General features: G+C 43.7%; 1 protein-coding gene and 1 long non-coding RNA gene across 2 annotated transcripts in view; one reads left to right on the plus strand and one right to left on the minus strand.

Moving 5' to 3' along the window:
• Positions 1–14084, minus strand: part of SDK1 (sidekick cell adhesion molecule 1) — a 2988580-nt gene that overhangs the window by 1160446 nt on the left and 1814050 nt on the right. The window lies entirely within an intron of this gene.
• The window catches only part of LOC138569533 (uncharacterized), a 352464-nt gene that overhangs the window by 157732 nt on the left and 180648 nt on the right, over positions 1–14084 (plus strand). Inside the window, exon 3 of the long non-coding RNA XR_011303255.1 lies at positions 6593–6722. This is a non-coding gene — a long non-coding RNA (uncharacterized lncRNA). The remainder of the gene's footprint in view (positions 1–6592; positions 6723–14084) is intronic.

Genomic DNA, 14084 nt, shown 5'->3' on the forward strand with positions numbered 1-14084 from the left:
GTAGAAGGCAGAAAAACTCACTCACCTCACAGGACAACATGACATGAAAAAACATGAAAATATTATGCATTTCATACAATTATCACATTGTCAGGAATTTTGCATTACAGTTGCTTTCATTACATTCCCAATGAACGTTGTCCCGTAGACCACCACCCTCAAGTTCAATGAATATTCCAGTCCCTTGGAAATAGCACCCGCAAGTCCAAAATCCAATGTCACTTCCTATAAAAGAGATAAGATCCAACCCCTCTGCACTAAGGAAATATCCTCTTATTCCCATAGAAGTACCACCCTAAATACTGACAATGCCTACAAAACCTGTAACTAGGACCTGAAATGGACTACGAGGCCACACCGTAGCTCACCACTGGTAACAGACAACGGCCTCCACAACATCAACCCCTTACGCTACCCTGGAGTCATACCCTGCACCCCACGATAGGCCACAACATCAACACAACAATACACTGGCCCAAGGCACTAACTTGCAATGAACAATTGTTTAATGATGTTCCAATCCATACGGTTCCTTGAAGTACCCCAACGTCAAATCTAGGAAGTGATACTGGCTCTCTCGACTTCCAACGCCGGTACAGGACCCTACATCACACAATTCACCGTCCTCTGCTGGACTTCCACCACCAGGACCAGGACAATGCGAAGAAACACCAGTGACAGGGCGCACTGTCCTCTGCTGGCGCACCCTACCAGGACCAGGATAATCCACGCCCCTGACCATGCTCGGATCGGAAAAATGAACATCCACAACGTCTCTCATATCACCAAACTTCTGCATCACATGATCATTCACAGTAGAATCCGGAAAGGAAATACGAAATTTCGCGTTGACTTCAACGCCAACGTGGGCAGGACATGACCCACCAGAACACCAACGCCTTGGCGGTGATTGGTTCGCGAAACCAACCTTGATGGTGACATCATCATTATGCCCCTAGGCTACGGACCGTCCACATCGCTCCCCGTCCTTGACGAGCCACTTATACTGGAGGCGGACGGCAGACTAGGAAAAGGACCAGGCTCACGCAACCGTCGGCCCCCATTCTTCCTCGCTCTCCGCCCACGCTAGGCCAATCCTGTGGGACACGGAAACACGCGCAGGATGGGGACCAGGCATCCACAACCCCCGGCGCACAGACCGACGAACAGATTCACCCTCCTCACCAGTTTCCATGCGTGTCACCTCCCAGCTGCTCACCCTCCTCCTCCAGAGAGCCGAAGGAAACACTTTGGATGCCGCTCAGCTCTACTTCCCAACCGCTCTGCACACGGCTGTTGACACAGGATCTGCTGATAAGCCGGGAACCGCTGCTCTGTCAAACTCCTGGGCAGCGCTCCCAGCACGGGATATTCGCAGCAGCAAAACCCACGAACTTGGGAAGTGTTCGAGCCCAAATCAGCCCTCTGCTCCTTAAGTCACGGAGCATCGGACGGAACCGAACAGCCGTCAAAACGGTACTCGCTCCTCTGCCCAATACTAGGCAACGCTCCCGGAACGAGATCTGCACTGCGGACAAGGCAGACCTCCGTACCTGAATCTGCTCGGGGTGCGGGGCTTTCTTTGGGGGCAGTGTAATACGGTGACACAGGGCTGCACTACCCCGTGCAGCAGCGGTCTCCCCTCACAATCCCATCCTCGTCGCCAGTGTTGTAAGGAAGGTTTCCCGATACTCAAGGTAAGTTTATAGAGTCTTTATTGTCCAGGTCCAGCTCCTCCATCAAACATTAGGATTGTAGGGGAAACACGGAAGACAAGTAGAAGGCAGAAACACTGGGACTGCCCCACACCCCATTAACACCTTTGCTCACTCACCAGCCCAACCGACACTGCTAGAACTGCTGAGCATCCACATTCCACAAGATGACACCCTCAACATTCCATCAGCCTAGTTATGAGCCAATGCTCATAAACATACATTATAACACCTTCCCCTCAACTCACCCGCTAACATCCAATGAACAAGCTTCCAGCATAAGACTGAGCCTGCAGCCTGTGAACCATTTTACAGCCTAAAACGAACATACTGTACCATCGACCACTTGCGTGCGCGCGCTCATACCCTCCAGAAAACATCTTTCCAAACAACACAACTCTACTACTAAAGCATTATCTTGCATGCACACGCACTACAGGCCCGCAGCGAGCCACTACATTGCCACTGGTGGCATGACAGTGTAGTATATGTCAAGTATGACACATGTGGAGCACAAAAGAACCAGGGGAATCCTGAGGTGGAAGCACTGTGACAACTGTTGCGATTGCGATGGCCACCAGCTACTGTCCTCAAGATTAACTTTACCCAAGTGCTAACATGAGTGCCCCTGAGAGATTCCTGTGCACAACTAATATTTAAGCTGCAATTGTCGAAACAGAATAAATAAGGGTGGTATTGCAGAAATATTGCACATGTGCAAGTGAGCACTGTGGAACAAATTGCCCTTCTGTGAAAAACAGTCTTTAAAAGGCTATTTGCACTGAGGCAATACTTACCATAGTCTTTTACAGAGGTGCATAAATACATTGAAGAATATTGTTTTTGCACTAAGGCGATTTTTGCTCTGGCGCTAATTGCACGGGTGCAACATTTCCATAAAACTGCTTGTAACGTGAGGTGCTCCCTCGCTTTACGCGACTTTAGACACTGCACACCCAGCACCTTGCTAGAAAGGCTATGTTTGTAGTCAGACCAAGCCACGGATGCCAGCGCCAGGGCTTATGGGCGCTGCTCGGGTCGGTGCTCTTCACTGTTGGAGGCGCGCCGACGCGCTTTACTGCCTGACGGCAGGCCTCTTACTGGCACGGGTAGGTTGTGTACCCTTCGTCGCCATTGTCAGGTTATCCTTGGGTCTACGCTACGTTCGCTAATACAAAAGACGCGGAGCCCGTCTCACATGCAACCGTCTTTATTAATTACAATGCGGCAACTGCCGCAACCTTGGTCCCGCCCCTCCCCAACCCCTGCATAACTTCCCGTGTCTCTAGTTCCTGAGGCCGCAACGGCAGCCCACCCACATAACGATGTAGACGTGCTGACAAATGAGGGTCATGCAAACACACAAAGCGCAGTGATGTCATAGGGTTAGCAAAGAAGCAGTGCATTGTGACGTCAAAGCAAAAGTGATACATATATTGCTGTGAAGTCAGAAATCTACCGAGATCTGTTCGAATCAGCTGCTACAAGGCACACTGCACACCGGTCACTCTGGGGTCATACTTTAATACATGTCTGATTTAAGATTCAAGTCCAGGGAATGAGAAACATGAAAATGTTCAACAAGTATTATTATTATGGTAGTTGTTGAGCCTAGCTTTGAGAAGCAACGGAGCACTTTATACGTCGCACACAGGGAGGGAAGCAAATTGCAAGGCATCACTACAAGAGCGCGGGGAGCAAACAAAGGGAGGGGGGAAGGGCCGGCGATTTTGCTGCAAGGCAGCTACAAGCAACCAGGGGAGAAAACAGGGGAGAGCAGATGGCCCAGTCTCAGGTAAGATGGGGAGTAGAGCAGTGGCGTTGCCAGGAATCAAATTTAGGAGGAGCACAGAGGGGGCCAAACACAAAAGTAGGGGGGGCACAGACAAAAGTAGGGGGAGAACATGGTCACTGCTCGTCTTCGGTAGGGGGGTGCAAGGGGGGGCACAGGGTTTCACAGGGGGTGCCCCGGCCCCCCCGGACTCCTCCTAGCGACGCCACTGGAGTAGAGGGTGTGTGGTACTAGGTGTTAGGGAGGAGCCATTCCTTGAAGAGGAGGGTCTTAAGCTCCTTCCAGAAATGTAGAAGTGAGATAAAAAGTCTTACATTGATGGGGAGAAGGTTGCAGAGTCTGGGGGAAACACGGAGAAGGCCTGTCTTCTGGTTCTGTTCCTCCTGCACCGGCAGAGAAAGTGTGCACGTCCGTGCTTATTGTGGATCCTAAAAAGGACCTGGGTCCATGGAAAGGGAATGAAGATAGAGCAACACTAGGGGGGGGGACTGGATTTAGAACCCACCAACATGCCTTACGATTCTTATCTCTAAAAAGAAATGCCATTGTGTTTTTTAACTGTCAGCCTTTACAACCAGGTCTCAAGTGCTAAGAAAAAGTATTGGGACTAATTAGCATATGGAATGGGCACCACCACCTGATGTGGCATCAGAGTTTAGTCATAGCAAGGCAATGACAGTCCCTCTTAATACATGGAGCTGTGGTGACCCCTTGGCTATAAAGACACCTTATTAGCAGTGGAACATGTCAGCCACACAGTAGTAATCTGCATGGAAAGTAACTGCGGTGGAGGAAATTCTGAATTACCTTAACACTGGCAACGTTGATACCCTGCTGCCCACTTGTCTCTCCCACCGTCACTCCTTGATCGTTCACAATTTGCAACATTAACAAGTGATGGTTTGTAATTCCTGGCTTTTTTGGCTCCTGTTATTTCGAATTCCTGCAATGTAACTGTAGCGCTATTTTCTTTTAAAACGTGCAGGACTTTTGGAGTACCAAGCTGTAAAGTGCTGAGAGCTTACATTGCAGGAATGGCTTGGAAGCTTAGACCAGACAAGGGCAACGTGAGGTCTCTGTAAAATCTCTTTCTTTATAGGACTGTTTCAAAGGAGTGTGTGATACAGGCACCTGCCTGTAGTCATTCTTTGCCACAGACAGTCAGCTTTCTGTAATGCATGTTGAGAGTAAGTCGGAAGTTCAACAGAACAAGTGAATTTATTTACATGTCAAAACAAGCAGTTCTCACAGAAGTGAATGAGCCGACTTTGAGTGAAGGTACATATAATGAGTAGACAACATTTTAAAACATTTTAAAAAAGTGTAGAGAAGCCCTTCAATTCTAAGACCAGAACAAATGCAACCCACTAGGGAAAAAGGCCCAGCTCACCTCTTGAAAGAGAACAAGGTTTATGCTCATAGAAAAGACAAGCGCCAGCAAAGAAATCTGCTGCCACAGAGTACTCTGATGATAACAGCATAAGCAACACGTTATAAAGGCACACAGAGTCATAAATGACGTAGATTAAATAGGTTACAAATCCAGGTGGCTGGTTGGTGTGACTCTATACATATACACCCTGCTCCATAAGGGACGCCAGGCCAATGGTCCCAGCTTCTCCTGTCCGTCTTCTTCCACGTGGGGTTCTTCTTTAATATGCACATGATACGGCAGACATGGGCACAGAGGATACTTTCGAGCCACAATAACTTGCAAACCCCAGCTCGATCCCAGACATGTCGGCACCTTCCCAAATCTCCCAGCTCTGGTTTTAGGTTTGTTACTTTCCCCCCTGGCACCTCGCAGCACAAGTCACAGGGATCCGGAATGTTGTGAACCCGCCTTTCGGCTGTGATCTTTCTGATAGATCGGTCAATCTAACAGTTTTATGGTCTGGCTGGTACCTTGAAATGCTGGCCATCTGGGCGCTATAACTTAGAGTTTGGGTTGGTGACGGTCAGAGGCTTGTGCCCTCCTTTTCGTGGGATAACTTTTCACAGGGATCTCTCAGCCCCCTCATGCCCTTGCAGGGCGCATTCCTTCTGGGATACAAGTGCTAATAGTATGAGACAATGAGATTTGTATGCATCTCTGCGTATCTGGTCTTTCTCACTGCTGCCCGTGCTGCAACCAGACCCTGCATGCACACATTCATCTCTATGTTGTGGGCACGGGCCTACTGCCCTGGCTGCAGTGCGGCGCTAGGCCTTGATTTCAAAATGGCTGCTGTTTTCTAAGATGGTGTTTCCTCCCCAGTGCAATCTTGACCCAAACATACAATCATCTACCCATAATGCAGCTTCTATCAACACCCCCTGCCCCTTATAACATCCCAGAGCATCTACAACATGCTCTTAGGCCTCTGCCACATCCTGAACCTCTTGGGATCCTGGGACGATCTTCCCCGCTTCCCAACATTAGTCATGCATTGGGTGGCAAGCAGGAACTGGCAATTATGGAGCCAGTGCCCCCTTTCAATTACAGACGTCATAAAGAGGCATGCAGAGCCAGGGTCTAGCTCAGGTCCCTAAATGTGCAATTCATTCATCCATTATAATTTCCATCACCATTTTCCAACAAATCCAGGGCTTGTGGAAAGGTGCCTTCTGACTTCAGAGAGGTTTTCACAACATTGCTCTTACTGTGTGCATATTTTACTGACCATGGTTTCTTTCAGCCTTACTGTAGCCTTATAGACTGAGGGAGGGATAATAGCATGCCCGCAAGTCATTGCCCGATGTGAACAAAAGGGCCATAATTTGGGGAAAAGTCATTTTTGAAAGCGATATTTCCAATTACCAAAATCTAAAAGATTATTAGCATATAGTGACATATAGGTTTTTGGTTTGTGGTGATTAAGTACAAAAAATAGTATAATAGTGAGTGAAACAAATAGACAAAATGTGCTAATGGAGAAAGGGTTGTTTTATTGTGTAGTATTCAATTTCATTGTTAGCTTGGTTGAACTGGAACCGTTTTTAAAACAAGGGTGCGTTTGAAGTGGTGCAAAAGAGAAGGGGTTCTGTAAAGGCAATTGAAAGCTTTTTCCAATTTTTAACTTTTCTCTTTCGGGAATTGTTGCAGGAATGTGTGTTGAAGTAATGGCAAAATATTCTCCTTTAGCACGGGCTCCGGTATCGATTGCACAATTGGTATGGCACTTGTGTCGGGAGTCTCTTGTGTTTCTATATGGGTGGAGAACATGGATATGCAGGCAAGTGGTACTTTTACTTTTTTTTACATGTAAAGCGGAATTATTTCCTGCGTCCATGTTCCTGACTGCTTGTCATGTCAAGATAATTTGAATGTAGTCAACATCAGCAGCTACAGTCTGCATTATGAAACTTCTGATTGGGTGAGAGTTCAGAAATGACCGCCATGTGCTGCCTGGTGAAATTTGCATCCATGATAAATGCTTTTAAACATGAGAATCGTCAGTATTGGGTTCAATGCTGACCATAACAGAGCGTTTATCAAGTGACTCAGCCATGCATTTGTTCAGCTTCTGACAAGTTTGGGAAATACTTCTTCCAATTTTTGAATGGATTGCATATACTATTTCAATTCATATTATTTAGGCCAAATATAGGGCATTGGCTATGCTGTGCTTCAAACCTTTTACTGCCCAGTTCTATGTGGAAAAAAAAAATCTCCTGTTGGACTTTGTAACTGCTTAGAACCTCAATCTCACCCCACATATGTAGTATGTTTATATGCCCAAAAGGCAAAATAGGACCAATTGATTATGACGTGTATATACGCTCTCAAAGGAGCACCCAAAGGAGCAAATGGTGGCTCTAAATCAGTTGTGTTGGGCTCTGAATCCTATCTCCTGCCTGCTACTCAGTTAGGGTGCTCATATGTGACAGTAATGCAAGGGAGGGTGAAACGTATTAGAACAGCTCCAATGATCCTCTAGCCCTCATCACATAGGCATCCGTGATGCGCGGAATTCGGTCCTTCCTGGTCACTAGGTATCAAAGTAATCAGCTAAAGCAAAATTGTTTTTGCATTTATGTTCCATGAAGAACATGCAGACTTATCCAAATTACATATCAGTATTCTACAAGGGATTGATAGACAAAACATGTATGATAAGCTATATGATAGATTGAGGTACATTTATCGATAGGCCTACATTTTATGACATTTTCATTACTGGTAAGAATTACATAAGAAGAGTATTTTCCTTTTACATGTAAGCTAGAAATGGCCTACTTAATTTGAATTCTGGTTAAACCTAAATTGTACGTTTATGCAGAGGTATCCTTAGAACAGGAATGCAAGTGTCACTTCCCTTAAAAACAGGCACCATTAGCAATCACTGCAACTAAGCCATTAAAAGAGATTAAAACACACACCTCTGTGAACCAAGGACAAAGTCTTGTATGTAAAAGACAAGAAAAAGAAAATCATTCCGAATTCAGGATTTCCTTGGTCCTATTATTTAGGTTTTGCTGGATGGACATCCTGGAATGACATTGATGAATCCATGGCCTGAAAAATGGATGAGACTCAATGGGGAGAAAGCACAGATTTTGGTGGTTGGCTCTTTGGATTCTCATTCCTATTGGCACTTTGATTTTTGGCCAGATTCTTTGGGACCCTGTCCAGCTCCCAGTATGCGTGTTAAGAGTTTAGGGATAAAGCCTCTTCTTTCTGGTTCCTTAGATGCAAAGATTGCATTTGTTTGCAATGCGGACTTCCTTAAGATCCTTCTGTTTATTCAATTGCATCTTTGTTCCACAGTAGTTACTGCTTGAATTATGGCCTCTCTGGACAACTGTAATGGTATTTAACTCAGACAACCTCATTTATTAGTCCAGAGGCTCCGGATTTTACAAAGTTCTGCAGCACGTTTAGCTCTGGATGTACCTAGGTTTTCTCACTCAGCTGCGTTGCTGGCTGAGCTTCACTGGCTCCCGGTGAGAAGCCATATTACGTTTCAGGTTCTTTGAATTGCACACCGGGCTGTTAATCTTTTTGGCCCTGCTTTTCTCCAATCTAAACCTACTTATTATGTTCCCTCATGAACTTTGTGATCGGCTTCTCAACATTTTTGGGACGTACTGTGCTTACGTAAGACACGGGCTGGAAGGTGATTTTTTTCAGTCCTGGCCCCAGCGTTGTGAAATTCTCTCACTTGTCATCTGCGAGAGATCGCATTTCAATTCTGAAAGACTCTTAAAACCTTTTTTCTGATTTGTTGTATCGTTGTAGGTGATTTAATGTGTTGCTGCCAGCGCCTAGATGCCTTTGGGCCTTGGTTTTGTGCTTAATAAACATGGTGTGAGGGGTCAGCAATGAGAGGCAGACACAAAGTTGAAGTTGCACCATTTTCAACAACAGACATCTTTATTAAAGAAAAGGGGTTGAATGAAGGCCTCTTTGTCCCTAACCTAAAGAGAGACTCCCTTCCTTGCAAGGTAAAACTAAAGATCAGTCTGTGTCTCATCATTAAAAGTATGCAAACTGTCCTTGTGTCCAAAACACAACTGACCCTCACACTAAAACAAATAATCAAATGTGTAAGGTAAATGTCTCTGTTTTGATTTAGCAAAAAGTGTGTAAAAATCAAGTGTGAACATTTAACAGGCAATCCTTGAATCCAGAAAGTGGTTCCCTCCCCTAGGATTGTTTCAGGTGCAATAGCAAAAGTGTCCTTTAAAAAATTAGCAAAGGGTCTCTTTTACATGACACATTCTTCAGGATGGCAAAAAGTGTCTTTTTAAGAATAGCAAAAGTGTTTCCTTTCCACAAAAACTCTTAATGGATGGCAAGAAGGGTGAACATGTCTTTTCAAACCATGACTCTTCAAGATTAGCAGAAATTTCGGTTTCACTCAACACTTTCTTGAGGATGTTTTTCCTGTTATACTCCCCTGCCAGGAATACCCCTCTGGGTGTTGTATATCCGCTGCTAATACTCCCCTGCCAGGCATCTTTCTCCTCAAGGCTCACTGCCTGATGTGTGTCTTTCACCAGGACATTCTACAATGTTCTCCTTCAGTATAATGTAGTTGTACTTCTTCACTGTTTATACGGTTTTGACTTTCCCCATATTGTCATCTCATATATGAAGACATGTACCAGTTCTATCTGTTAACTTCTTCACTGGTTTTTATGTGCTTGTGGCAATGTGTGTTCCAATTTTCCCCAGTTGACAGCTCATCAACTTCTTCATTAGTGGTCAATTGCTTATGACAAGGTTTACTCCAGTTTTCCCCATATCGAAATCTCATATACAGAGACTTGTGTACATTCTGCCTTTGTATATTATTTGGTTGATATTCAAAGCAGGTTTCCAATTGTTTGTACGCCTGTCGGTGATTGCTGGCTTTCCAAACCATGGCATATGGCTGCGCAGATTCCTTGCTTCGGGAAAGGATTTCCCACTTTGCAGACCCTTTTGCAGTTCCCCCATCGGCTTCTCATTCAACTGCTGGTTGAACTGCTGCCTTTCAATGCGACTGCGACCACGCTGCTGCCGGGTCCCCAGCAGTCCTCCTGTGGTACCCGTTGTGCTTCTCCCAATCTCTCGCCTTTCCGTAAGGAAGCGCCTGCCTCCTTCAGCACAATCTGCTCTCGATGTCTGGCTTTGGCTCTGCTTCCTGCTTCGCCCGCTCTGCAACTCTCGTCTCCACCTTCACTTCTAACTTGAAAAGGGACACCGTGTTTAAATGTCTAGCACAGCTGATTCCCATAACAACTAGTCTGCATGTTTAGCTTGGTGTTTCTTTTAATTCATATTAACTCCTCCTTCCTCTTCTCAATACTTGAGGTTTTATGGTAGTTGGAGTCCATAGGATTACTGCACTTTTTAAAGTTGTATTGTTTTGAATTTTTGTTTAAATCAAAACCATCAGAAACAGGAAGTGTTATAGCTGTGTTATGTACATATGAGGAGTGAATGGTGTCTTGTCTAGGGTGTTTGACAAGAAGGGGTTTTAGGGTTTTACAACTGGAAGGATTTGTATTATGACAACATGCCATCAGGAATTAAAACATTACAGGGTCTTCTTCATTTGGAAGGGAGGCAAACTGCATCTCACCTGCTGGGGTCAGCACATCTCCCCAACAGCCATCTCCTCCCATGTGATCCTCCCTCACAATACCACCCCCAGGGTCAGGATCATGTAGCAGCTGCCTTCCCCTGGCCAAATGCAAGGAGATCTTAGCCTGGGGATCAGTGATGACTCCAATGGATTCCTCACAATGGGCAGTTGATAATGGCAACTTTTAAATAGCAAAGGCCTCGAACAGACCGAGAACATGGCTGAGCCAGAGGACATCTTGTAAAACGATCCTCAAATAAAGTAAGTTCTAAGACGTTTACTTACTCAAAATCCTTTGTAGTGTAAAATTGATACTAATTTCTGTTCAAACCATTCATATCACAAACAAACACGCTCACCTCCTATTTAAACAAAACCTAAACAAATGTATTAATCTCTGTTTTTGAAAAGTACAAATCATAAATTAGATTTAATACAAAACCACGTGCATTAAGGTGCACAAAAAGCTCTCAATTTCTTGAGCAACAAAATGTGTAGATATCCAAGAATATTTTTATATGTACACAAAATATTATACTAATATTTTGTAAACCAAACACTTAATCTTTTGTTAGGCTAACATAGAATTGTATCAGCTCTCGTTTCATTCATCACCTAACTCTAACATGTTTTTACTAAATATGTTATTTAGTTAATCTTCAGCAGGGTGGATACAGTTGAACCAACACTCCTTTCTTCAAGACAGTGAAAGATATGGCTTGAGAAAAACAAACCAATTATGCAGTGGTAAGTAAATATGAGAGAACATGCTTTCAAAATAAGGGAGAGAAATATACACCTTATATTTCCCTAAAGTATTTGATGAAGCGAAAATGACCTGCACATGTATCATTAGATAACTGCTACTATACACATGTGTAATGTGCTACAGGACAGTCTACGATGGTGTCAAACACCTAATAATGTTACATGCGTCTCATTTCAAGTGGCATACCATTAACTGTTATTATCTAGACTTGCACCAGAATCAACAAATGTAAACACAATTCCAGCACCACAATGAATTACCTTCAGTTTGCACCTTTAGTGATGATATACAATGATGATACCACCAGGTGTAGTGATGATGGTTAAATGTAAAAACAGCCACAAGTGTATAATGCTGTAAACCGGAAGATACATCAATCTTCATCAAGGTGCGTATACATAAGTGCCGCAATATGGAGAATCATGAAGGAAGAAGAGTTACATGTCTAAAAACCTTCAGCGGGACGTCGGTAAACCGATCCTTGCCAATTGTCATATATATATGTATATATATATGGTAGAATTGCTCTTCTTCCATTAGTAAAGTTATTTCTACAGTTCTATTAAGTTGTCTTTCATATGTGTGGTACTGTGGAGGAAAGGTCCCTACGTGTCACAATTTACCACAATTTAAAACATACGTAGCGTGGAGCGAGATACCATTTCAATTCTTATAACGAAGTAGAACCAAATGATTACTATTCTTCTGAAACATATGTGCAGCATATGAAATATATGTTTTGATCACACAACACCATTTATTCCATCCACGGTTCCACTGCAAGGCACTGTTGTTTAAGCGCAGTTATAGTCTTATAGGAGAGTAGCGTGGTTGTGATACAAATGGTTGGAATGAACAAATACTAGGGGGTCTTCCTTTTGCAGAACTAAAACTTGAGAGCAATAAACCATTGTAGAACCACCTTTATTTGAGCATCCTCTGTTTCTTTTTCTCTCTTGTACAGCAAAGGTAAAAGGTTTCGAAATGTTCTAAACCTTGTTTTTTCATCACTGGTTTATGTAGGTCTTTGTAGATGCCTCTAGGCCCACAGTTCTTGTAAAATATTGTTTAAATAGTATTTAAATTCAAAGGAAGAGGTGGAGAGTTTTGAGGAAAGCAGGAAAGAAAAAGAGCCTGCATAACAATAGGAAAGTGGTTTTGGGGTTCTAACTTGAAGAAGCTGATGGAAGTTCTTCTTAAGAAATACTTTCTGAGAGGCAGCTGAATGCAGAAGCCTTTTCCAAGATAGAACCAGATTGCTTGAGAAGGGTTTGGGAGGGAGCAGTGTCTCACGGAGTTTGGCAGAGGGATTAATACACTTCTTGACTTGTGAAAACGTTTACATACAAAAATCCTGACTAGGTTTCCATTTCTCAGAGTGGAACAGAAAGGAGGTTAGTTTATCCTCTGCATTCTGGAGGAACTAATGTCAATTTAAATAACCAACCTCATATTTCCAAATAGTCTTACACAGAAGTAGGATTCTAAATTACGTGGACTTCTTATGCCATTTAAAATTAAGATGGTGATTCCTTTTCTATTTCAATTTCATAATCTCAAGCACAATTGGAATATAAAGCGCTTTATTTGATCTTACTGTGCATTATGCTGTGTTGGCAGTTGTGCTGTGTATGGGTTTTTTAGACACTATAAATACCTTTATGAAAGCCCCCAAAGTCATAAGCCAAGCACGTGGCTCTGCATAAAGCACTTCATTGGCAGGAATACAGGTTTAATTTGGTTATGTGACATAATTTGTAGGCCTTGTCTAATTAACTAGGATTTGCGATAGCTTGCTCCATAAGACATCATGCCAATTGTTAAAATTTAAGTGCATAATTATGCATTCATTCCTTGTAGTACCTATTCATATCCCTAGAATAGGCTTGACAACAGCTAATAAAAACACGTACATTACAGTTTTGATTTGGTATCCTGATGTACCAGAGGAGACCCCCAATTTGACACGCATTTAAAACAATCTAATATTATTTTTCGAAGAAGGCGCTATTTCAATCGAAGAACCAACCATATAGTAAAGTAAACATGCTTCAAAGTATAATGTCATGTTAAGGAGTAACACACAAAAGCTGCACATTTAGCAGGCCCTCTAATCAACCTCACCACTCATCCACTATCCATCCATGCCCGTCAAATGCTGCTGATTATGAAGCGCGGCTCTTTCCCGCGCCCTCCAAGCATCTCTGTGACAGGTAACCACGAATCAGGAGAAGTAACAGCAAGAGATCCTCAAGAGCGTCCCCAGAGGCGCTACATTTTTGAATGCCAGAATAATGCATGTCTAAATCAACTAACGTGCACCAACCCTAATGCAAAAGCAAACAGGCATTGGCAAAGCCAACCACTTCATCCCTTTTACATAGGCATAGGCATTGGCCAGGCACTGCCATGATGCTATTAGCTGGTCACATGATGGTAACAGCTGGGAAATTGTGTGAGTACTTGGGTATGAGCTAGCAGTGCTTGGTAAATGCCATTAATTACCTATGCACAAGCCAAAGCTTTTGGTTTTGTCAATGCAAGACATGTTCATTACACCAGAATGACATTTGCAGCTGCAGCCAAGCCATTAACTCTCAGCAGATTGCTTATCACTGGAAGGCCAACGTTTGATGTTACTGCTTGATATGATTTTCTCAAAAAGATCCCAGGAGGGTGTGCGATGGGCAGAGAGGGGCAGGAAAGAACCACCTAATAGGCAAAATTAAAGAAATCTCCTATTAGGCCTGGGT

The sequence above is a fragment of the Ambystoma mexicanum genome, chromosome 2q (assembly GCF_040938575.1).
Source record: "Ambystoma mexicanum isolate Mex_15411 chromosome 2q, UKY_AmexF1_1, whole genome shotgun sequence".
Lineage (NCBI taxonomy): Eukaryota > Metazoa > Chordata > Amphibia > Caudata > Ambystomatidae > Ambystoma > Ambystoma mexicanum.